Source organism: Somniosus microcephalus, unplaced genomic scaffold (genome assembly GCF_052327205.1).
Source record: "Somniosus microcephalus isolate GS21.2 unplaced genomic scaffold, FLI_Smic_1.0 unresolved_chr5, whole genome shotgun sequence".
Taxonomy (NCBI): domain Eukaryota; kingdom Metazoa; phylum Chordata; class Chondrichthyes; order Squaliformes; family Somniosidae; genus Somniosus; species Somniosus microcephalus.
Genome location: NW_028225183.1, coordinates 53,503,776 through 53,525,082, shown reverse-complemented (window position 1 = coordinate 53,525,082; position 21,307 = coordinate 53,503,776).

Sequence of the window (21,307 nt, the reverse complement as noted above, 5' to 3'; positions counted from 1 at the left end):
GTTTTGCACTGTTTTGGAGTGTTGTGGAGTGTTTTCTTGTGTTTTTGAGTTATGTCGTGTTTTGAAGTGGATCGGAGTGTTTGGGAGTGACTGTTTTGAACGGAGTGTTTTGAAGTGTTTTAGAGGGTTTCGGAGTGTATATGACTCTTTTGACGTGTTTGGGAGTGTTTTGGACTCTTTTAGTGTGTTTTGAATCGTTTTGCTGTGCTGTTGAGTGTTTGGAGTGATTGCTTAGTACCAGTGTTATGGAGGGTTTTGAAGTGTTTCGTAGTGTATGGGACTGTTTTGGAGTGTTTGGGTGTGTGTCGGAGTGTTTTGTAGTGTATTGGAGTGTTTTGGATTTATTGTTTAGAAACGAGAATTTTCGAGTGTTTGGGAGTGTTTTGGAGTGTTTTTTTTTGGAATGTTTTGGTGTTTTGGTGTGGTTTGGACTGTTTTGGAGTGTTGTGGAGTGTTCTGGTGTGTTTTTGAGTTATGTCGTGTTTTGAAGTGGATCGGAGTGTTTGGGAGTGACTCTTTTGAAGCGAGTGTTTTGGAGTGTTTTAGAGGGTTTCGAAGTGCATGGGACTCTTCTGCAGTGTTTGGGAGTGTTTTGGACTGTTTTAGTGTGTTTTGAATCGTTTTGCTGTGCTGTTGAGTGTTTTGGAGTGAGTGCTTAGTACCAGTGTTATGGAAGGTTTTGAAGTGTTTCGTAGTGTATGGGACTGTTTTGGAGAGTTTGGAAGTGTGTTGGAGTGTTTTGTAGTGTGTTGGAGTGGTTTTGGATTGAGTTTTTAGAAGCGAGAATTATCGAGTGTTTGGGAGTGTTTTGGAGTGTTTTATATAGTGTTGTGGTGTTTTGGTGTGTTTTGGACTGTTTTGGAGTGTTGTGGAGTGTTCTGCTGTGTTTTTGAGTTATGTCGTGATTTGAAGTGTTTTGGAGTGGATTGGAGTATTTGGTAATGACTGTTTTGAACCGAGTGTTTTGAAGTGTTTTAGAGGATTCTGAGTGTATGGGACTCTTTTGACGTGTTTGGGAGTGTTGTGGACTCTTTTAGTTTGTTTTGGATCGTTTTGGTGTGATGTTGAGTGTTATGGAGTGAGTGCTTAGTACCAGTGTTATGGAAGGTTTTGAAGTGTTTCGTAGTTTATGGGTCTATTTTGGAGTGTTTGGGAGTGTGTCGGAGTGTTTTGTAGTGCATTGGAGTGTTTTGGATAGAATGTTTAGAAGCGAGAATTTTCGAGTGTTTGGAGTGTTTTATATTGTTTTCGAGTGTTTTGGTGTGGTTGGGACTGTTTTGGAGTGTTGTGGAGTGTTCTGGTGTGTGTTTGAGTTATGTCGTGTTTTGAAGTGGATCGAAGTGTTTGGGAGTGACTCTTTTGAACCGAGTGTTTTGGAGTGTTTTAAGGTTTCGAGGTGTATGGGACTCTTCTGGAGTGTTTTGGACTGTTTTAGTGTGTTTTGAATCGTTTTGCTGTGCTGTTGAGTGTTTTGGAGTGAGTGCTTAGTAGCCAGTGTTATGGAAGGTTTTGAAGTGTTTCGTAGTGTATGGCACTGTTTTGGAGTGTTTGGAAGTGTGTTGGAGTGTTTTGTAGTGTATTGGAGTGTTTTGGTTTGAGTTTTTAGAAGCGAGAATTATCGAGTGTTTGGGAGTGTTTTGGACTGTTTTATATAGTGTTGTGGTGTTTTGGTGTGTTTTGGACTGTTTGGGACTGTGTGGAGTGTTCTGGTGTGTCTTTGAGTTATGTCGTGTTTTGAAGTGGATCGGAGTGTTTGGGAGTGACTCTTTTGAAGCGAGTGTTTTGGCGTGTTTTAGAGGGTTTCGAAGTGCATGGGACTCTTCTGGAGTGTTTGGGAGTGTTTTGGACTGTTTTAGTGTGTTTTGAATCGTTTTGCTGTGCTGTTGAGTGTTTTGGAGTGAGTGCTTAGTAGCCAGTGTTATGGAAGGTTTTGAAGTGTTTCGTAGTGTATGGGACTGTTTTGGAGTGTTTGGGTGTGTGTCGGAGTGTTTTGTAGTGTATTGGAGTGTTTTGGATTTATTGTTTAGAAACGAGAATTTTCGAGTATTTGGGAGTGTTTTGGAGTTTTTTTTTGGGAGTGTTTTGGTGTTTTGGTGTGGTTTGGACTGTTTTGGAGTGTTGTGGAGTGTTCTGGTGTGTTTTTGAGTTATGTCGTGTTTTGAAGTGGATCGGAGTGTTTGGGAGTGACTCTTTTGAAGCGAGTGTTTTGGAGTGTTTTAGAGAGTTTCGAAGTGCATGGGACTCTTCTGGAGTGTTTGGGAGTGTTTTGGACTGTTTTAGTGTGTTTTGAATCGTTTTGCTGTGCTGTTGAGTGTTTTGGTGTGAGTGCTTAGTACCAGTGTTATGGAAGGTTTTGAAGTGTTTCGTAGTGTATGGGACTATTTTGGAGAGTTTGGAAGTGTGTTGGAGTGTTTTGTAGTGTATTGGAGTGTTTTGGATTGAGTTTTTAGAAGCGAGAATTATCGAGTGTTTGGGAGTGTTTTGGAGTCTTTTATATCGTGTTGTGGTGTTTTGGTGTGTTTTGGACTGTTTTGGAGTGTTGTGGAGTGTTCTGGAGCGTATTTGAGTTAAGTCGTGTTTTGAAGTGGATCGGAGTGTTTGGGAGTGACTGTTTTGAAGCGAGTGTTTTGGAGTGTTTTAGAGGGTTTCGAAGTGTATGGTATTCTTCTGGAGTGTTTGGGAGTGTTCTGGACTCTTTAATGTGTTTTGAATCGTTTTGCTGTGCTGTTGAGTGTTTTGGAGTGAGTGCTTAGTAGTCAGTGTTATGGAAGGTTTTGAAGTGTTTGTATGGGGACTATTTTGGAGAGTTTGTAAGTGTGTTGGAGTGTTTTGTAGTGTATTGGAGTGTTTTGGATTGAGTTTTTAGAAGCGAGAATTATCGAGTGTTTGGGAGTGTTTTGGAGTCTTTTATATCGTGTTGTGGTGTTTTGGTGTGTTTTGGACTGTTTTGGAGTGTTGTGGAGTGTTCTGGAGCGTATTTGAGTTAAGTCGTGTTTTGAAGTGGATCGGAGTGTTTGGGAGTGACTGTTTTGAAGCGAGTGTTTTGGAGTGTTTTAGAGGGTTTCGAAGTGTATGGTATTCCTCTGGAGTGTTTGGGAGTGTTCTGGACTCTTTAATGTGTTTTGAATCGTTTTGCTGTGCTGTTGAGTGTTTTGGAAGTGAGTGCTTAGTAGTCAGTGTTATGGAAGGTTTTGAAGTGTTTCGTAGTGTATGGGACTATTTTGGAGAGTTTGGAAGTGTGTTGGAGTGTTTTGTAGTGTATTGGAGTGTTTTGGATTGAGTTTTTAGAAGCGAGAATTATCGAGTGTTTGGGAGTGTTTTGGAGTGTTTTATATCGTGTTGTGGTGTTTTGGTGTGTTTTGGACTGTTTTGGAGTGTTGTGGAGTGTTCTGGAGCGTATTTGAGTTAAGTCGTGTTTTGAAGTGGATCGGAGTGTTTGGGGAGTGACTCTTTTGAAGCGAGTGTTTTGGAGTGTTTTAGAGGGTTTCGAAGTGTATGGTATTCTTCTGGAGTGTTTGGGAGTGTTCTGGACTCTTTAATGTGTTTTGAATCGTTTTGCTGTGCTGTTGAGTGTTTTGGAGCGAGTGCTTAGTAGTCAGTGTTATGGAAGGTTTTGAAGTGTTTCGTAGTGTATGGGACTATTTTGGAGAGTTTGTAAGTGTGTTGGAGTGTTTTGTAGTGTATTGGAGTGTTTTGGATTGAGTTTTTTAGAAGCGAGAATTTTCCAGTGTTTGGGAGTGTTTTGGAGTGTTTTTATATTGTGTTGTGGTGTTTTGGTGTGTTTTGGACTGTTTTGGAGTGTTGTGGAGTGTTTTTGTTGTGCTTTTGAGTTATGTCGTGTTTTGAAGTGGATCGGAGTGTTTGGGAGTGACTGTTTTGAACGGAGTGTTTTGAAGTGTTTTAGAGGGTTTCGGAGTGTATATGACGCTTTTGATTTAGAGGGTTTCGGAGTGTATATGACGCTTTTGACGTGTTTGGGAGTGTTTTGGACTGTTTTAGTGTGTTTTGAATCGTTTTGCTGTGCTGTTGAGTGTTTTGGAGTGATTGCTTAGTACCAGTGTTATGGAGGGTTTTGAAGTGTTTCGTAGTGTATGGGACTGTTTTGGAGAGTTTGGAAGTGTGTTGGAGTGTTTTGTAGTGTATTGGAGTGTTTTGGATTGAGTTTTTAGAAGCGAGAATTATCGAGTGTTTGGGAGTGTTTTGGAGTGTTTTATATTGTGTTGTGGTGTTTTGGTGTGTTTTGGACTGTTTTGGAGTGTTGTGGAGTGTTTTGTTGTGCTTTTGAGTTATGTCGTGTTTTGAAGTGGATCGGAGTGTTTGGGAGTGACTGTTTTGAACGGAGTGTTTTGAAGTGTTTTAGAGGGTTTCGGAGTGTATATGACGCTTTTGACGTGTTTGGGAGTGTTTTGGACTGTTTTAGTGTGTTTTGAATCGTTTTGCTGTGCTGTTGAGTGTTTTGGAGTGATTGCTTAGTACCAGTGTTATGGAGGGTTTGAAGTGTTTCGTAGTGTATGGGACTGTTTTGGAGTGTTTGGGTGTGTGTCGGGGTGTTTTGTAGTGTATTGGAGTGTTTTGGATTTATTGTTTAGAAACGAGAATTTTCGAGTGTTTGGGAGTGTTTTGGAGTGTTTTTTTTTGGAGTGTTTTGGTGTTTTGGTGTGGTTTGGACTGTTTTGGAGTGTTGTGGAGTGTTCTGGTGTGTTTTTGAGTGATGTTGTGTTTTGAAGTGTTTTGGAGTGGATTGGAGTGTTTTATATTGTGTTGTGGTGTTTTGGTGTGTTTTCAACTGTTTTGGAGTGTTGTGGAGTGTTCTGGAGCGTATTTGAGTTAAGTCGTGTTTTGAAGTGGATCGGAGTGTTTGGGAGTGACTCTTTTGAAGCGAGTGTTTTGGAGTTTTTTAGAGGGTTTCGAAGTGTATGGGACTCTTCTGCAGCGTTTGGGAGTGTTTTGGACTGTTTTAGTGTGTTTTGAATCGTTTTGCTGTGCTGTTGAGTGTTTTGGAGTGAGTGCTTAGTACCAGTGTTATGGAAGGTTTTGAAGTGTTTCGTAGTGTATGGGACTGTTTTGGAGAGTTTGGAAGTGTGTTGGAGTGTTTTGTAGTGTATTGGAGTGTTTTGGATTGAGTTTTTAGAAGCGAGAATTATCGAGTGTTTGGGTGAGTGTTTTGGAGTGTTTTATATTGTGTTGTGGTGTTTTGGTGTGTTTTGGACTGTTTTGGACTGTTGTGGAGTGTTCTGCTGTGTTTTTTAGTTATGTCGTGTTTTGAAGTGTTTTGGAGTGGATTGGAGTGTTTGGCAGTAATTGTTTTGAACCGTTTTGGACTGTTTTGGAGTGTTGTTAAGTGTTTTGAAGTGTTTCGTAGTGTATGGGACTGTTTTGGAGAGTATGGAAGTGTGTTGGAGTGTTTTGGAGTGTTTTTTTTGGAGTGTTTTGGTGTTTTGGTGTGGTTTGGACTGTTTTGAAGTGTTGTGGAGTGTTCTGGTGTGCTTTTGAGTTATGTCGTGTTTTGAAGTGGATCTGACTCTTTGAAGCGAATGTTTTGGAGTGTTTTAGAGGGTTTCGAAGTGCATGGGACTCTTCTGGAGTGTTTGGGAGTGTTTGGACTGTTTTAGTGTGTTTTGAATCGTTTTGCTGTGCTGTTGAGTGTTTTGGAGTGAGTGCTTAGTAGCCAGTGTTATGGAAGGTTTCGAAGTGTTTCGTAGTGTATGGGACTGTTTTGGAGAGTTTGGAAGTGTGTTGGAGTGTTTTGTAGTGTATTGGAGTGTTTTGGATTGAGTTTTTAGAAGCGAGAATTATCGAGTGTTTGGGAGTGTTTTGGAGTGTTTTATATAGTGTTGTGCTGTTTTGGTGTGTTTTGGACTGTTTTGGAGTGTTGTGGAGTGTTCTGGAGCGTATTTGAGTTAAGTCGTGTTTTGAAGTGGATCGGAGTGTTTGGGAGTGACTCTTTTGAAGCGAGTGTTTTGGAGTGTTTTAGAGGGTTTCGAAGTGTATGCTATTCTTCTGGTATGTTTGGGAGTGTTCTGGACTCTTTAATGTGTTTTGAATCGTTTTGCTGTGCTGTTGGGTGTTTTGGAGTGAGTGCTTAGTAGTCAGTGTTATGGTAGGTTTTGAAGTGTTTCGTAGTGTATGGGACTATTTTGGAGAGTTTGGAAGTGTGTTGGAGTGTTTTGTCGTGTATTGGAGTGTTTTGGATTGAGTTTTTAGAAGCGAGAATTTTCCAGTGTTTTGGAGTGTTTTATATTGTGTTGTGGTGTTTTTATGTGTTTTGGACTGTTTTGGAGTGTTGTGGAGTGTTTTGTTGTGTTTTTGAGTTATGTCGTGTTTTGAAGTGGATCGGAGTGTTTGGGAGTGACTGTTTTGAACGGAGTGTTTTGAAGTGTTTTAGAGGGTTTCGGAGTGTATATGACTCTTTTGACGTGTTTGGGAGTGTTTTGGACTCTTTTAGTGTGTTTTGAATCGTTTTGCTGTGCTGTTGAGTGTTTGGAGTGATTGCTTAGTACCAGTGTTATGGAGGGTTTTGAAGTGTTTCGTAGTGTATGGGACTGTTTTGGAGTGTTTGGGTGTGTGTCGGAGTGTTTTGTAGTGTATTGGAGTGTTTTGGATTTATTGTTTAGAAACGAGAATTTTCGAGTGTTTGGGAGTGTTTTGGAGTGTTTTTTTTTGGAATGTTTTGGTGTTTTGGTGTGGTTTGGACTGTTTTGGAGTGTTGTGGAGTGTTCTGGTGTGTTTTTGAGTTATGTCGTGTTTTGAAGTGGATCGGAGTGTTTGGGAGTGACTCTTTTGAAGCGAGTGTTTTGGAGTGTTTTAGAGGGTTTCGAAGTGCATGGGACTCTTCTGCAGTGTTTGGGAGTGTTTTGGACTGTTTTAGTGTGTTTTGAATCGTTTTGCTGTGCTGTTGAGTGTTTTGGAGTGAGTGCTTAGTACCAGTGTTATGGAAGGTTTTGAAGTGTTTCGTAGTGTATGGGACTGTTTTGGAGAGTTTGGAAGTGTGTTGGAGTGTTTTGTAGTGTGTTGGAGTGGTTTTGGATTGAGTTTTTAGAAGCGAGAATTATCGAGTGTTTGGGAGTGTTTTGGAGTGTTTTATATAGTGTTGTGTTTTGGTGTGTTTTGGACTGTTTTGGAGTGTTGTGGAGTGTTCTGCTGTGTTTTTGAGTTATGTCGTGATTTGAAGTGTTTTGGAGTGGATTGGAGTATTTGGTAATGACTGTTTTGAACCGAGTGTTTTGAAGTGTTTTAGAGGATTCTGAGTGTATGGGACTCTTTTGACGTGTTTGGGAGTGTTGTGGACTCTTTTAGTTTGTTTTGGATCGTTTTGGTGTGATGTTGAGTGTTATGGAGTGAGTGCTTAGTACCAGTGTTATGGAAGGTTTTGAAGTGTTTCGTAGTTTATGGTGTATTTTGGAGTGTTTGGGAGTGTGTCGGAGTGTTTTGTAGTGCATTGGAGTGTTTTGGATAGAATGTTTAGAAGCGAGAATTTTCGAGTGTTTGGGAGTGTTTGGAGTGTTTTATATTGTTTTCGAGTGTTTTGGTGTGGTTGGGACTGTTTTGGAGTGTTGTGGAGTGTTCTGGTGTGTGTTTGAGTTATGTCGTGTTTTGAAGTGGATCGAAGTGTTTGGGAGTGACTCTTTTGAACCGAGTGTTTTGGAGTGTTTTAAGGTTTCGAGGTGTATGGGACTCTTCTGGAGTGTTTTGGACTGTTTTAGTGTGTTTTGAATCGTTTTGCTGTGCTGTTGAGTGTTTTGGAGTGAGTGCTTAGTAGCCAGTGTTATGGAAGGTTTTGAAGTGTTTCGTAGTGTATGGCACTGTTTTGGAGTGTTTGGAAGTGTGTTGGAGTGTTTTGTAGTGTATTGGAGTGTTTTGGTTTGAGTTTTTAGAAGCGAGAATTATCGAGTGTTTGGGAGTGTTTTGGACTGTTTTATATAGTGTTGTGGTGTTTTGGTGTGTTTTGGACTGTTTTGGACTGTGTGGAGTGTTCTGGTGTGTTTTTGAGTTATGTCGTGTTTTGAAGTGGATCGGGGTGTTTGGGAGTGACTCTTTTGAAGCGAGTGTTTTGGCGTGTTTTAGAGGGTTTCGAAGTGCATGGGACTCTTCTGGAGTGTTTGGGAGTGTTTTGGACTGTTTTAGTGTGTTTTGAATCGTTTTGCTGTGCTGTTGAGTGTTTTGGAGTGAGTGCTTAGTAGCCAGTGTTATGGAAGGTTTTGAAGTGTTTCGTAGTGTATGGGACTGTTTTGGAGTGTTTGGGTGTGTGTCGGAGTGTTTTGTAGTGTATTGGAGTGTTTTGGATTTATTGTTTAGAAACGAGAATTTTCGAGTATTTGGGAGTGTTTTGGAGTTTTTTTTTGGGAGTGTTTTGGTGTTTTGGTGTGGTTTGGACTGTTTTGGAGTGTTGTGGAGTGTTCTGGTGTGTTTTTGAGTTATGTCGTGTTTTGAAGTGGATCGGAGTGTTTGGGAGTGACTCTTTTGAAGCGAGTGTTTTGGAGTGTTTTAGAGAGTTTCGAAGTGCATGGGACTCTTCTGGAGTGTTTGGGAGTGTTTTGGACTGTTTTAGTGTGTTTTGAATCGTTTTGCTGTGCTGTTGAGTGTTTTGGTGTGAGTGCTTAGTACCAGTGTTATGGAAGGTTTTGAAGTGTTTCGTAGTGTATGGGACTATTTTGGAGAGTTTGGAAGTGTGTTGGAGTGTTTTGTAGTGTATTGGAGTGTTTTGGATTGAGTTTTTAGAAGCGAGAATTATCGAGTGTTTGGGAGTGTTTTGGAGTCTTTTATATCGTGTTGTGGTGTTTTGGTGTGTTTTGGACTGTTTTGGAGTGTTGTGGAGTGTTCTGGAGCGTATTTGAGTTAAGTCGTGTTTTGAAGTGGATCGGAGTGTTTGGGAGTGACTGTTTTGAAGCGAGTGTTTTGGAGTGTTTTAGAGGGTTTCGAAGTGTATGGTATTCTTCTGGAGTGTTTGGGAGTGTTCTGGACTCTTTAATGTGTTTTGAATCGTTTTGCTGTGCTGTTGAGTGTTTTGGAGTGAGTGCTTAGTAGTCAGTGTTATGGAAGGTTTTGAAGTGTTTCGTAGTGTATGGGACTATTTTGGAGAGTTTGTAAGTGTGTTGGAGTGTTTTGTAGTGTATTGGAGTGTTTTGGATTGAGTTTTTAGAAGCGAGAATTATCGAGTGTTTGGGAGTGTTTTGGAGTCTTTTATATCGTGTTGTGGTGTTTTGGTGTGTTTTGGACTGTTTTGGAGTGTTGTGGAGTGTTCTGGAGCGTATTTGAGTTAAGTCGTGTTTTGAAGTGGATCGGAGTGTTTGGGAGTGACTGTTTTGAAGCGAGTGTTTTGGAGTGTTTTAGAGGGTTTCGAAGTGTATGGTATTCTTCTGGAGTGTTTGGGAGTGTTCTGGACTCTTTAATGTGTTTTGAATCGTTTTGCTGTGCTGTTGAGTGTTTTGGAGTGAGTGCTTAGTAGTCAGTGTTATGGAAGGTTTTGAAGTGTTTCGTAGTGTATGGGACTATTTTGGAGAGTTTGGAAGTGTGTTGGAGTGTTTTGTAGTGTATTGGAGTGTTTTGGATTGAGTTTTTAGAAGCGAGAATTATCGAGTGTTTGGGAGTGTTTTGGAGTGTTTTATATCGTGTTGTGGTGTTTTGGTGTGTTTTGGACTGTTTTGGAGTGTTGTGGAGTGTTCTGGAGCGTATTTGAGTTAAGTCGTGTTTTGAAGTGGATCGGAGTGTTTGGGAGTGACTCTTTTGAAGCGAGTGTTTTGGAGTGTTTTAGAGGGTTTCGAAGTGTATGGTATTCTTCTGGAGTGTTTGGGAGTGTTCTGGACTCTTTAATGTGTTTTGAATCGTTTTGCTGTGCTGTTGAGTGTTTTGGAGCGAGTGCTTAGTAGTCAGTGTTATGGAAGGTTTTGAAGTGTTTCGTAGTGTATGGGACTATTTTGGAGAGTTTGTAAGTGTGTTGGAGTGTTTTGTAGTGTATTGGAGTGTTTTGGTTTTTAGAAGCGAGAATTTTCCAGTGTTTGGGAGTGTTTTGGAGTGTTTTATATTGTGTTGTGGTGTTTTGGTGTGTTTTGGACTGTTTTGGAGTGTTGTGGAGTGTTTTGTTGTGCTTTTGAGTTATGTCGTGTTTTGAAGTGGATCGGAGTGTTTGGGAGTGACTGTTTTGAACGGAGTGTTTTGAAGTGTTTTAGAGGGTTTCGGAGTGTATATGACGCTTTTGACGTGTTTGGGAGTGTTTTGGACTGTTTTAGTGTGTTTTGAATCGTTTTGCTGTGCTGTTGAGTGTTTTGGAGTGATTGCTTAGTACCAGTGTTATGGAGGGTTTTGAAGTGTTTCGTAGTGTATGGGACTGTTTTGGAGAGTTTGGAAGTGTGTTGGAGTGTTTTGTAGTGTATTGGAGTGTTTTGGATTTATTGTTTAGAAACGAGAATTTTCGAGTGTTTGGGAGTGTTTTGGAGTGTTTTTTTTTGGAGTGTTTTGGTGTTTTGGTGTGGTTTGGACTGTTTTGGAGTGTTGTGGAGTGTTCTGGTGTGTTTTTGAGTGATGTTGTGTTTTGAAGTGTTTTGGAGTGGATTGGAGTGTTTCATATTGTGTTGTGGTGTTTTGGTGTGTTTTCAACTGTTTTGGAGTGTTGTGGAGTGTTCTGGAGCGTATTTGAGTTAAGTCGTGTTTTGAAGTGGATCGGAGTGTTTGGGAGTGACTCTTTTGAAGCGAGTGTTTTGGAGTTTTTTAGAGGGTTTCGAAGTGTATGGGACTCTTCTGCAGCGTTTGGGAGTGTTTTGGACTGTTTTAGTGTGTTTTGAATCGTTTTGCTGTGCTTTTGAGTGTTTTGGAGTGAGTGCTTAGTACCAGTGTTATGGAAGGTTTTGAAGTGTTTCGTAGTGTATGGGACTGTTTTGGAGAGTTTGGAAGTGTGTTGGAGTGTTTTGTAGTGTATTGGAGTGTTTTGGATTGAGTTTTTAGAAGCGAGAATTATCGAGTGTTTGGGAGTGTTTTGGAGTGTTTTATATTGTGTTGTGGTGTTTTGGTGTGTTTTGGACTGTTTTGGACTGTTGTGGAGTGTTCTGCTGTGTTTTTTAGTTATGTCGTGTTTTGAAGTGTTTTGGAGTGGATTGGAGTGTTTGGCAGTAATTGTTTTGAACCGTTTTGGACTGTTTTGGAGTGTTGTTAAGTGTTTTGAAGTGTTTCGTAGTGTATGGGACTGTTTTGGAGAGTATGGAAGTGTGTTGGAGTGTTTTGGAGTGTTTTTTTTTGGAGTGTTTTGGTGTGGTTTGGACTCTTTTGAAGTGTTGTGGAGTGTTCTGGTGTGCTTTTGAGTTATGTCGTGTTTTGAAGTGGATCTGACTCTTTGAAGCGAATGTTTTGGAGTGTTTTAGAGGGTTTCGAAGTGCATGGGACTCTTCTGGAGTGTTTGGGAGTGTTTGGACTGTTTTAGTGTGTTTTGAATCGTTTTGCTGTGCTGTTGAGTGTTTTGGAGTGAGTGCTTAGTAGCCAGTGTTATGGAAGGTTTCGAAGTGTTTCGTAGTGTATGGGACTGTTTTGGAGAGTTTGGAAGTGTGTTGGAGTGTTTTGTAGTGTATTGGAGTGTTTTGGATTGAGTTTTTAGAAGCGAGAATTATCGAGTGTTTGGGAGTGTTTTGGAATGTTTTATATAGTGTTGTGGTGTTTTGGTGTGTTTTGGACTGTTTTGGAGTGTTGTGGAGTGTTCTGGAGCGTATTTGAGTTAAGTCGTGTTTTGAAGTGGATCGGAGTGTTTGGGAGTGACTCTTTTGAAGCGAGTGTTTTGGAGTGTTTTAGAGGGTTTCGAAGTGTATGCTATTCTTCTGGTATGTTTGGGAGTGTTCTGGACTCTTTAATGTGTTTTGAATCGTTTTGCTGTGCTGTTGGGTGTTTTGGAGTGAGTGCTTAGTAGTCAGTGTTATGGTAGGTTTTGAAGTGTTTCGTAGTGTATGGGACTATTTTGGAGAGTTTGGAAGTGTGTTGGAGTGTTTTGTAGTGTATTGGAGTGTTTTGGATTGAGTTTTTAGAAGCGAGAATTATCGAGTGTTTGGGAGTGTTTTGGAGTGTTTTATATAGTGTTGTGGTGTTTTGGTGTGTTTTGGACTGTTTTGGAGTGTTGTGGAGTGTTCTGGAGCGTATTTGAGTTAAGTCGTGTTTTGAAGTGGATCGGAGTGTTTGGGAGTGACTCTTTTGAAGCGAGTGTTTTGGAGTGTTTTAGAGGGTTTCGAAGTGTATGCTATTCTTCTGGTATGTTTGGGAGTGTTCTGGACTCTTTAATGTGTTTTGAATCGTTTTGCTGTGCTGTTGGGTGTTTTGGAGTGAGTGCTTAGTAGTCAGTGTTATGGTAGGTTTTGAAGTGTTTCGTAGTGTATGGGACTATTTTGGAGAGTTTGGAAGTGTGTTGGAGTGTTTTGTCGTGTATTGGAGTGTTTTGGATTGAGTTTTTAGAAGCGAGAATTTTCCAGTGTTTTGGAGTGTTTTATATTGTGTTGTGGTGTTTTTATGTGTTTTGGACTGTTTTGGAGTGTTGTGGAGTGTTTTGTTGTGTTTTTGAGTTATGTCGTGTTTTGAAGTGGATCGGAGTGTTTGGGAGTGACTGTTTTGAACGGAGTGTTTTGAAGTGTTTTAGAGGGTTTCGGAGTGTATATGACTCTTTTGACGTGTTTGGGAGTGTTTTGGACTCTTTTAGTGTGTTTTGAATCGTTTTGCTGTGCTGTTGAGTGTTTGGAGTGATTGCTTAGTACCAGTGTTATGGAGGGTTTTGAAGTGTTTCGTAGTGTATGGGACTGTTTTGGAGTGTTTGGGTGTTGGGTGTGTGTCGGAGTGTTTTGTAGTGTATTGGAGTGTTTTGGATTTATTGTTTAGAAACGAGAATTTTCGAGTGTTTGGGAGTGTTTTGGAGTGTTTTTTTTTGGAATGTTTTGGTGTTTTGGTGTGGTTTGGACTGTTTTGGAGTGTTGTGGAGTGTTCTGGTGTGTTTTTGAGTTATGTCGTGTTTTGAAGTGGATCGGAGTGTTTGGGAGTGACTCTTTTGAAGCGAGTGTTTTGGAGTGTTTTAGAGGGTTTCGAAGTGCATGGGACTCTTCTGCAGTGTTTGGGAGTGTTTTGGACTGTTTTAGTGTGTTTTGAATCGTTTTGCTGTGCTGTTGAGTGTTTTGGAGTGAGTGCTTAGTACCAGTGTTATGGAAGGTTTTGAAGTGTTTCGTAGTGTATGGGACTGTTTTGGAGAGTTTGGAAGTGTGTTGGAGTGTTTTGTAGTGTGTTGGAGTGGTTTTGGATTGAGTTTTTAGAAGCGAGAATTATCCAGTGTTTGGGAGTGTTTTGGAGTGTTTTATATAGTGTTGTGGTGTTTTGGTGTGTTTTGGACTGTTTTGGAGTGTTGTGGAGTGTTCTGCTGTGTTTTTGAGTTATGTCGTGATTTGAAGTGTTTTGGAGTGGATTGGAGTATTTGGTAATGACTGTTTTGAACCGAGTGTTTTGAAGTGTTTTAGAGGATTCTGAGTGTATGGGACTCTTTTGACGTGTTTGGGAGTGTTGTGGACTCTTTTAGTTTGTTTTGGATCGTTTTGGTGTGATGTTGAGTGTTATGGAGTGAGTGCTTAGTACCAGTGTTATGGAAGGTTTTGAAGTGTTTCGTAGTTTATGGGTCTATTTTGGAGTGTTTGGGAGTGTGTCGGAGTGTTTTGTAGTGCATTGGAGTGTTTTGGATAGAATGTTTAGAAGCGAGAATTTTCGAGTGTTTGGGAGTGTTTGGAGTGTTTTATATTGTTTTCGAGTGTTTTGGTGTGGTTGGGACTGTTTTGGAGTGTTGTGGAGTGTTCTGGTGTGTGTTTGAGTTATGTCGTGTTTTGAAGTGGATCGAAGTGTTTGGGAGTGACTCTTTTGAACCGAGTGTTTTGGAGTGTTTTAAGGTTTCGAGGTGTATGGGACTCTTCTGGAGTGTTTTGGACTGTTTTAGTGTGTTTTGAATCGTTTTGCTGTGCTGTTGAGTGTTTTGGAGTGAGTGCTTAGTAGCCAGTGTTATGGAAGGTTTTGAAGTGTTTCGTAGTGTATTGCACTGTTTTGGAGTGTTTGGAAGTGTGTTGGAGTGTTTTGTAGTGTATTGGAGTGTTTTGGTTTGAGTTTTTAGAAGCGAGAATTATCGAGTGTTTGGGAGTGTTTTGGACTGTTTTATATAGTGTTGTGGTGTTTTGGTGTGTTTTGGACTGTTTTGGACTGTGTGGAGTGTTCTGGTGTGTTTTTGAGTTATGTCGTGTTTTGAAGTGGATCGGAGTGTTTGGGAGTGACTCTTTTGAAGCGAGTGTTTTGGCGTGTTTTAGAGGGTTTCGAAGTGCATGGGACTCTTCTGGAGTGTTTGGGAGTGTTTTGGACTGTTTTAGTGTGTTTTGAATCGTTTTGCTGTGCTGTTGAGTGTTTTGGAGTGAGTGCTTAGTAGCCAGTGTTATGGAAGGTTTTGAAGTGTTTCGTAGTGTATGGGACTGTTTTGGAGTGTTTGGGTGTGTGTCGGAGTGTTTTGTAGTGTATTGGAGTGTTTTGGATTTATTGTTTAGAAACGAGAATTTTCGAGTGTTTGGGAGTGTTTTGGAATGTTTTTTTTTGGAGTGTTTTGGTGTTTTGGTGTGGTTTGGACTGTTTTGGAGTGTTGTGGAGTGTTCTGGTGTGTTTTTGAGTTATGTCGTGTTTTGAAGTGGATCGGAGTGTTTGGGAGTGACTCTTTTGAAGCGAGTGTTTTGGAGTGTTTTAGAGAGTTTCGAAGTGCATGGGACTCTTCTGGAGTGTTTGGGAGTGTTTTGGACTGTTTTAGTGTGTTTTGAATCGTTTTGCTGTGCTGTTGAGTGTTTTGGTGTGAGTGCTTAGTACCAGTGTTATGGAAGGTTTTGAAGTGTTTCGTAGTGTATGGGACTATTTTGGAGAGTTTGGAAGTGTGTTGGAGTGTTTTGTAGTGTATTGGAGTGTTTTGGATTGAGTTTTTAGAAGCGAGAATTATCGAGTGTTTGGGAGTGTTTTGGAGTCTTTTATATCGTGTTGTGGTGTTTTGGTGTGTTTTGGACTGTTTTGGAGTGTTGTGGAGTGTTCTGGAGCGTATTTGAGTTAAGTCGTGTTTTGAAGTGGATCGGAGTGTTTGGGAGTGACTGTTTTGAAGCGAGTGTTTTGGAGTGTTTTAGAGGGTTTCGAAGTGTATGGTATTCTTCTGGAGTGTTTGGGAGTGTTCTGGACTCTTTAATGTGTTTTGAATCGTTTTGCTGTGCTGTTGAGTGTTTTGGAGTGAGTGCTTAGTAGTCAGTGTTATGGAAGGTTTTGAAGTGTTTCGTAGTGTATGGGACTATTTTGGAGAGTTTGGAAGTGTGTTGGAGTGTTTTGTAGTGTATTGGAGTGTTTTGGATTGAGTTTTTAGAAGCGAGAATTATCGAGTGTTTGGGAGTGTTTTGGAGTGTTTTATATCGTGTTGTGGTGTTTTGGTGTGTTTTGGACTGTTTTGGAGTGTTGTGGAGTGTTCTGGAGCGTATTTGAGTTAAGTCGTGTTTTGAAGTGGATCGGAGTGTTTGGGAGTGACTCTTTTGAAGCGAGTGTTTTGGAGTGTTTTAGAGGGTTTCGAAGTGTATGGTATTCTTCTGGAGTGTTTGGGAGTGTTCTGGACTCTTTAATGTGTTTTGAATCGTTTTGCTGTGCTGTTGAGTGTTTTGGAGCGAGTGCTTAGTAGTCAGTGTTATGGAAGGTTTTGAAGTGTTTCGTAGTGTATGGGACTATTTTGGAGAGTTTGTAAGTGTGTTGGAGTGTTTTGTAGTGTATTGGAGTGTTTTGGATTGAGTTTTTAGAAGCGAGAATTTTCCAGTGTTTGGGAGTGTTTTGGAGTGTTTTATATTGTGTTGTGGTGTTTTGGTGTGTTTTGGACTGTTTTGGAGTGTTGTGGAGTGTTTTGTTGTGCTTTTGAGTTATGTCGTGTTTTGAAGTGGATCGGAGTGTTTGGGAGTGACTGTTTTGAACGGAGTGTTTTGAAGTGTTTTAGAGGGTTTCGGAGTGTATATGACGCTTTTGACGTGTTTGGGAGTGTTTTGGACTCTTTTAGTGTGTTTTGAATCGTTTTGCTGTGCTGTTGAGTGTTTTGGAGTGATTGCTTAGTACCAGTGTTATGGAGGGTTTTGAAGTGTTTCGTAGTGTATGGGACTGTTTTGGAGAGTTTGGAAGTGTGTTGGAGTGTTTTGTAGTGTATTGGAGTGTTTTGGATTGAGTTTTTAGAAGCGAGAATTATCGAGTGTTTGGGAGTGTTTTGGAGTGTTTTATATTGTGTTGTGGTGTTTTGGTGTGTTTTGGACTGTTTTGGAGTGTTGTGGAGTGTTTTGTTGTGCTTTTGAGTTATGTCGTGTTTTGAAGTGGATCGGAGTGTTTGGGAGTGACTGTTTTGAACGGAGTGTTTTGAAGTGTTTTAGAGGGTTTCGGAGTGTATATGACGCTTTTGACGTGTTTGGGAGTGTTTTGGACTGTTTTAGTGTGTTTTGAATCGTTTTGCTGTGCTGTTGAGTGTTTTGGAGTGATTGCTTAGTACCAGTGTTATGGAGGGTTTTGAAGTGTTTCGTAGTGTATGGGACTGTTTTGGAGTGTTTGGGTGTGTGTCGGGGTGTTTTGTAGTGTATTGGAGTGTTTTGGATTTATTGTTTAGAAACGAGAATTTTCGAGTGTTTGGGAGTGTTTTGGAGTGTTTTTTTTTGGAGTGTTTTGGTGTTTTGGTGTGGTTTGGACTGTTTTGGAGTGTTGTGGAGTGTTCTGGTGTGTTTTTGAGTGATGTTGTGTTTTGAAGTGTTTTGGAGTGGATTGGAGTGTTTTATATTGTGTTGTGGTGTTTTGGTGTGTTTTCAACTGTTTTGGAGTGTTGTGGAGTGTTCTGGAGCGTATTTGAGTTAAGTCGTGTTTTGAAGTGGATCGGAGTGTTTGGGAGTGACTCTTTTGAAGCGAGTGTTTTGGAGTTTTTTAGAGGGTTTCGAAGTGTATGGGACTCTTCTGCAGCGTTTGGGAGTGTTTTGGACTGTTTTAGTGTGTTTTGAATCGTTTTGCTGTGCTGTTGAGTGTTTTGGAGTGAGTGCTTAGTACCAGTGTTATGGAAGGTTTTGAAGTGTTTCGTAGTGTATGGGACTGTTTTGGAGAGTTTGGAAGTGTGTTGGAGTGTTTTGTAGTGTATTGGAGTGTTTTGGATTGAGTTTTTAGAAGCGAGAATTATCGAGTGTTTGGGAGTGTTTTGGAGTGTTTTATATTGTGTTGTGGTGTTTTGGTGTGTTTTGGACTGTTTTGGACTGTTGTGGAGTGTTCTGCTGTGTTTTTTAGTTATGTCGTGTTTTGAAGTGTTTTGGAGTGGATTGGAGTGTTTGGCAGTAATTGTTTTGAACCGTTTTGGACTGTTTTGGAGTGTTGTTAAGTGTTTTGAAGTGTTTCGTAGTGTATGGGACTGTTTTGGAGAGTATGGAAGTGTGTTGGAGTGTTTTGGAGTGTTTTTTTTTGGAGTGTTTTGGTGTTTTGGTGTGGTTTGGACTGTTTTGAAGTGTTGTGGAGTGTTCTGGTGTGCTTTTGAGTTATGTCGTGTTTTGAAGTGGATCTGACTCTTTGAAGCGAATGTTTTGGAGTGTTTTAGAGGGTTTCGAAGTGCATGGGACTCTTCTGGAGTGTTTGGGAGTGTTTGGACTGTTTTAGTGTGTTTTGAATCGTTTTGCTGTGCTGTTGAGTGTTTTGGAGTGAGTGCTTAGTAGCCAGTGTTATGGAAGGTTTCGAAGTGTTTCGTAGTGTATGGGACTGTTTTGGAGAGTTTGGAAGTGTGTTGGAGTGTTTTGTAGTGTATTGGAGTGTTTTGGATTGAGTTTTTAGAAGCGAGAATTATCGAGTGTTTGGGAGTGTTTTGGAGTGTTTTATATAGTGTTGTGGTGTTTTGGTGTGTTTTGGACTGTTTTGGAGTGTTGTGGAGTGTTCTGGAGCGTATTTGAGTTAAGTCGTGTTTTGAAGTGGATCGGAGTGTTTGGGAGTGACTCTTTTGAAGCGAGTGTTTTGGAGTGTTTTAGAGGGTTTCGAAGTGTATGCTATTCTTCTGGTATGTTTGGGAGTGTTCTGGACTCTTTAATGTGTTTTGAATCGTTTTGCTGTGCTGTTGGGTGTTTTGGAGTGAGTGCTTAGTAGTCAGTGTTATGGTAGGTTTTGAAGTGTTTCGTAGTGTATGGGACTATTTTGGAGAGTTTGGAAGTGTGTTGGAGTGTTTTGTCGTGTATTGGAGTGTTTTGGATTGAGTTTTTAGAAGCGAGAATTTTCCAGTGTTTTGGAGTGTTTTATATTGTGTTGTGGTGTTTTTATGTGTTTTGGACTGTTTTGGAGTGTTGTGGAGTGTTTTGTTGTGTTTTTGAGTTATGTCGTGTTTTGAAGTGGATCGGAGTGTTTGGGAGTGACTGTTTTGAACGGAGTGTTTTGAAGTGTTTTAGAGGGTTTCGGAGTGTATATGACTCTTTTGACGTGTTTGGGAGTGTTTTGGACTCTTTTAGTGTTTTTTGAATCGTTTTGCTGTGCTGTTGAGTGTTTGGAGTGATTGCTTAGTACCAGTGTTATGGAGGGTTTTGAAGTGTTTCGTAGTGTATGGGACTGTTTTGGAGTGTTTGGGTGTGTGTCGGAGTGTTTTGTAGTGTATTGGAGTGTTTTGGATTTATTGTTTAGAAACGAGAATTTTCGAGTGTTTGGGAGTGTTTTTAGTGTTTTTTTTTCGAATGTTTTGGTGTTTTGGTGTGGTTTGGACTGTTTTGGAGTGTTGTGGAGTGTTCTGGTGTGTTTTTGAGTTATGTCGTGTTTTGAAGTGGATCGGAGTGTTTGGGAGTGACTCTTTTGAAGCGAGTGTTTTGGAGTGTTTTAGAGGGTTTCGAAGTGCATGGGACTCTTCTGCAGTGTTTGGGAGTGTTTTGGACTGTTTTAGTGTGTTTTGAATCGTTTTGCTGTGCTTTTGAGTGTTTTGGAGTGAGTGCTTAGTACCAGTGTTATGGAAGGTTTTGAAGTGTTTCGTAGTGTATGGGACTGTTTTGGAGAGTTTGGAAGTGTGTTGGAGTGTTTTGTAGTGTATTGGAGTGTTTTGGATTGAGTTTTTAGAAGCGAGAATTATCGAGTGTTTGGGAGTGTTTTGGAGTGTTTTATATTGTGTTGTGGTGTTTTGGTGTGTTTTGGACTGTTTTGGACTGTTGTGGAGTGTTCTGCTGTGTTTTTTAGTTATGTCGTGTTTTGAAGTGTTTTGGAGTGGATTGGAGTGTTTGGCAGTAATTGTTTTGAACCGTTTTGGACTGTTTTGGAGTGTTGTTAAGTGTTTTGAAGTGTTTCGTAGTGTATGGGACTGTTTTGGAGAGTATGGAAGTGTGTTGGAGTGTTTTGGAGTGTTTTTTTTTGGAGTGTTTTGGTGTTTTGGTGTGGTTTGGACTCTTTTGAAGTGTTGTGGAGTGTTCTGGTGTGCTTTTGAGTTATGTCGTGTTTTGAAGTGGATCTGACTCTTTGAAGCGAATGTTTTGGAGTGTTTTAGAGGGTTTCGAAGTGCATGGGACTCTTCTGGAGTGTTTGGGAGTGTTTGGACTGTTTTAGTGTGTTTTGAATCGTTTTGCTGTGCTGTTGAGTGTTTTGGAGTGAGTGCTTAGTAGCCAGTGTTATGGAAGGTTTCGAAGTGTTTCGTAGTGTATGGGACTGTTTTGGAGAGTTTGGAAGTGTGTTGGAGTGTTTTGTAGTGTATTGGAGTGTTTTGGATTGAGTTTTTAGAAGCGAGAATTATCGAGTGTTTGGGAGTGTTTTGGAGTGTTTTATATAGTGTTGTGGTGTTTTGGTGTGTTTTGGACTGTTTTGGAGTGTTGTGGAGTGTTCTGGAGCGTATTTGAGTTAAGTCGTGTTTTGAAGTGGATCGGAGTGTTTGGGAGTGACTCTTTTGAAGCGAGTGTTTTGGAGTGTTTTAGAGGGTTTCGAAGTGTATGCTATTCTTCTGGTATGTTTGGGAGTGTTCTGGACTCTTTAATGTGTTTTGAATCGTTTTGCTGTGCTGTTGGGTGTTTTGGAGTGAGTGCTTAGTAGTCAGTGTTATGGAAGGTTTTGAAGTGTTTCGTAGTGTATGGGACTATTTTGGAGAGTTTGGAAGTGTGTTGGAGTGTTTTGTCGTGTATTGGAGTGTTTTGGATTGAGTTTTTAGAAGCGAGAATTTTCCAGTGTTTTGGAGTGTTTTATATTGTGTTGTGGTGTTTTTATGTGTTTTGGACTGTTTTGGAGTGTTGTGGAGTGTTTTGTTGTGTTTTTGAGTTATGTCGTGTTTTGAAGTGGATCGGAGTGTTTGGGAGTGACTGTTTTGAACGGAGTGTTTTGAAGTGTTTTAGAGGGTTTCGGAGTGTATATGACTCTTTTGACGTGTTTGGGAGTGTTTTGGACTCTTTTAGTGTTTTTTGAATCGTTTTGCTGTGCTGTTGAGTGTTTGGAGTGATTGCTTAGTACCAGTGTTATGGAGGGTTTTGAAGTGTTTCGTAGTGTATGGGACTGTTTTGGAGTGTTTGGGTGTGTGTCGGAGTGTTTTGTAGTGTATTGGAGTGTTTTGGATTTATTGTTTAGAAACGAGAATTTTCGAGTGTTTGGGAGTGTTTTTAGTGTTTTTTTTTGGAATGTTTTGGTGTTTTGGTGTGGTTTGGACTGTTTTGGAGTGTTGTGGAGTGTTCTGGTGTGTTTTTGAGTTATGTCGTGTTTTGAAGTGGATCGGAGTGTTTGGGAGTGACTCTTTTGAAGCGAGTGTTTTGGAGTGTTTTAGAGGGTTTCGAAGTGCATGGGACTCTTCTGCAGTGTTTGGGAGTGTTTTGGACTGTTTTAGTGTGTTTTGAATCGTTTTGCTGTGCTTTTGAGTGTTTTGGAGTGAGTGCTTAGTACCAGTGTTATGGAAGGTTTTGAAGTGTTTCGTAGTGTATGGGACTGTTTTGGAGAGTTTGGAAGTGTGTTGGAGTGTTTTGTAGTGTATTGGAGTGTTTTGGATTGAGTTTTTAGAAGCGAGAATTATCGAGTGTTTGGGAGTGTTTTGGAGTGTTTTATATTGTGTTGTGGTGTTTTGGTGTGTTTTGGACTGTTTTGGACTGTTGTGGAGTGTTCTGCTGTGTTTTTTAGTTATGTCGTGTTTTGAAGTGTTTTGGAGTGTATTGGAGTGTTTTGGATTGAGTTTTTAGAAGCGAGAATTATCGAGTGTTTGGGAGTGTTTTGGAGTGTTTTATATAGTGTTGTGGTGTTTTGGTGTGTTTTGGACTGTTTTGGAGTGTTGTGGAGTGTTCTGCTGTGTTTTTGAGTTATGTCGTGATTTGAAGTGTTTTGGAGT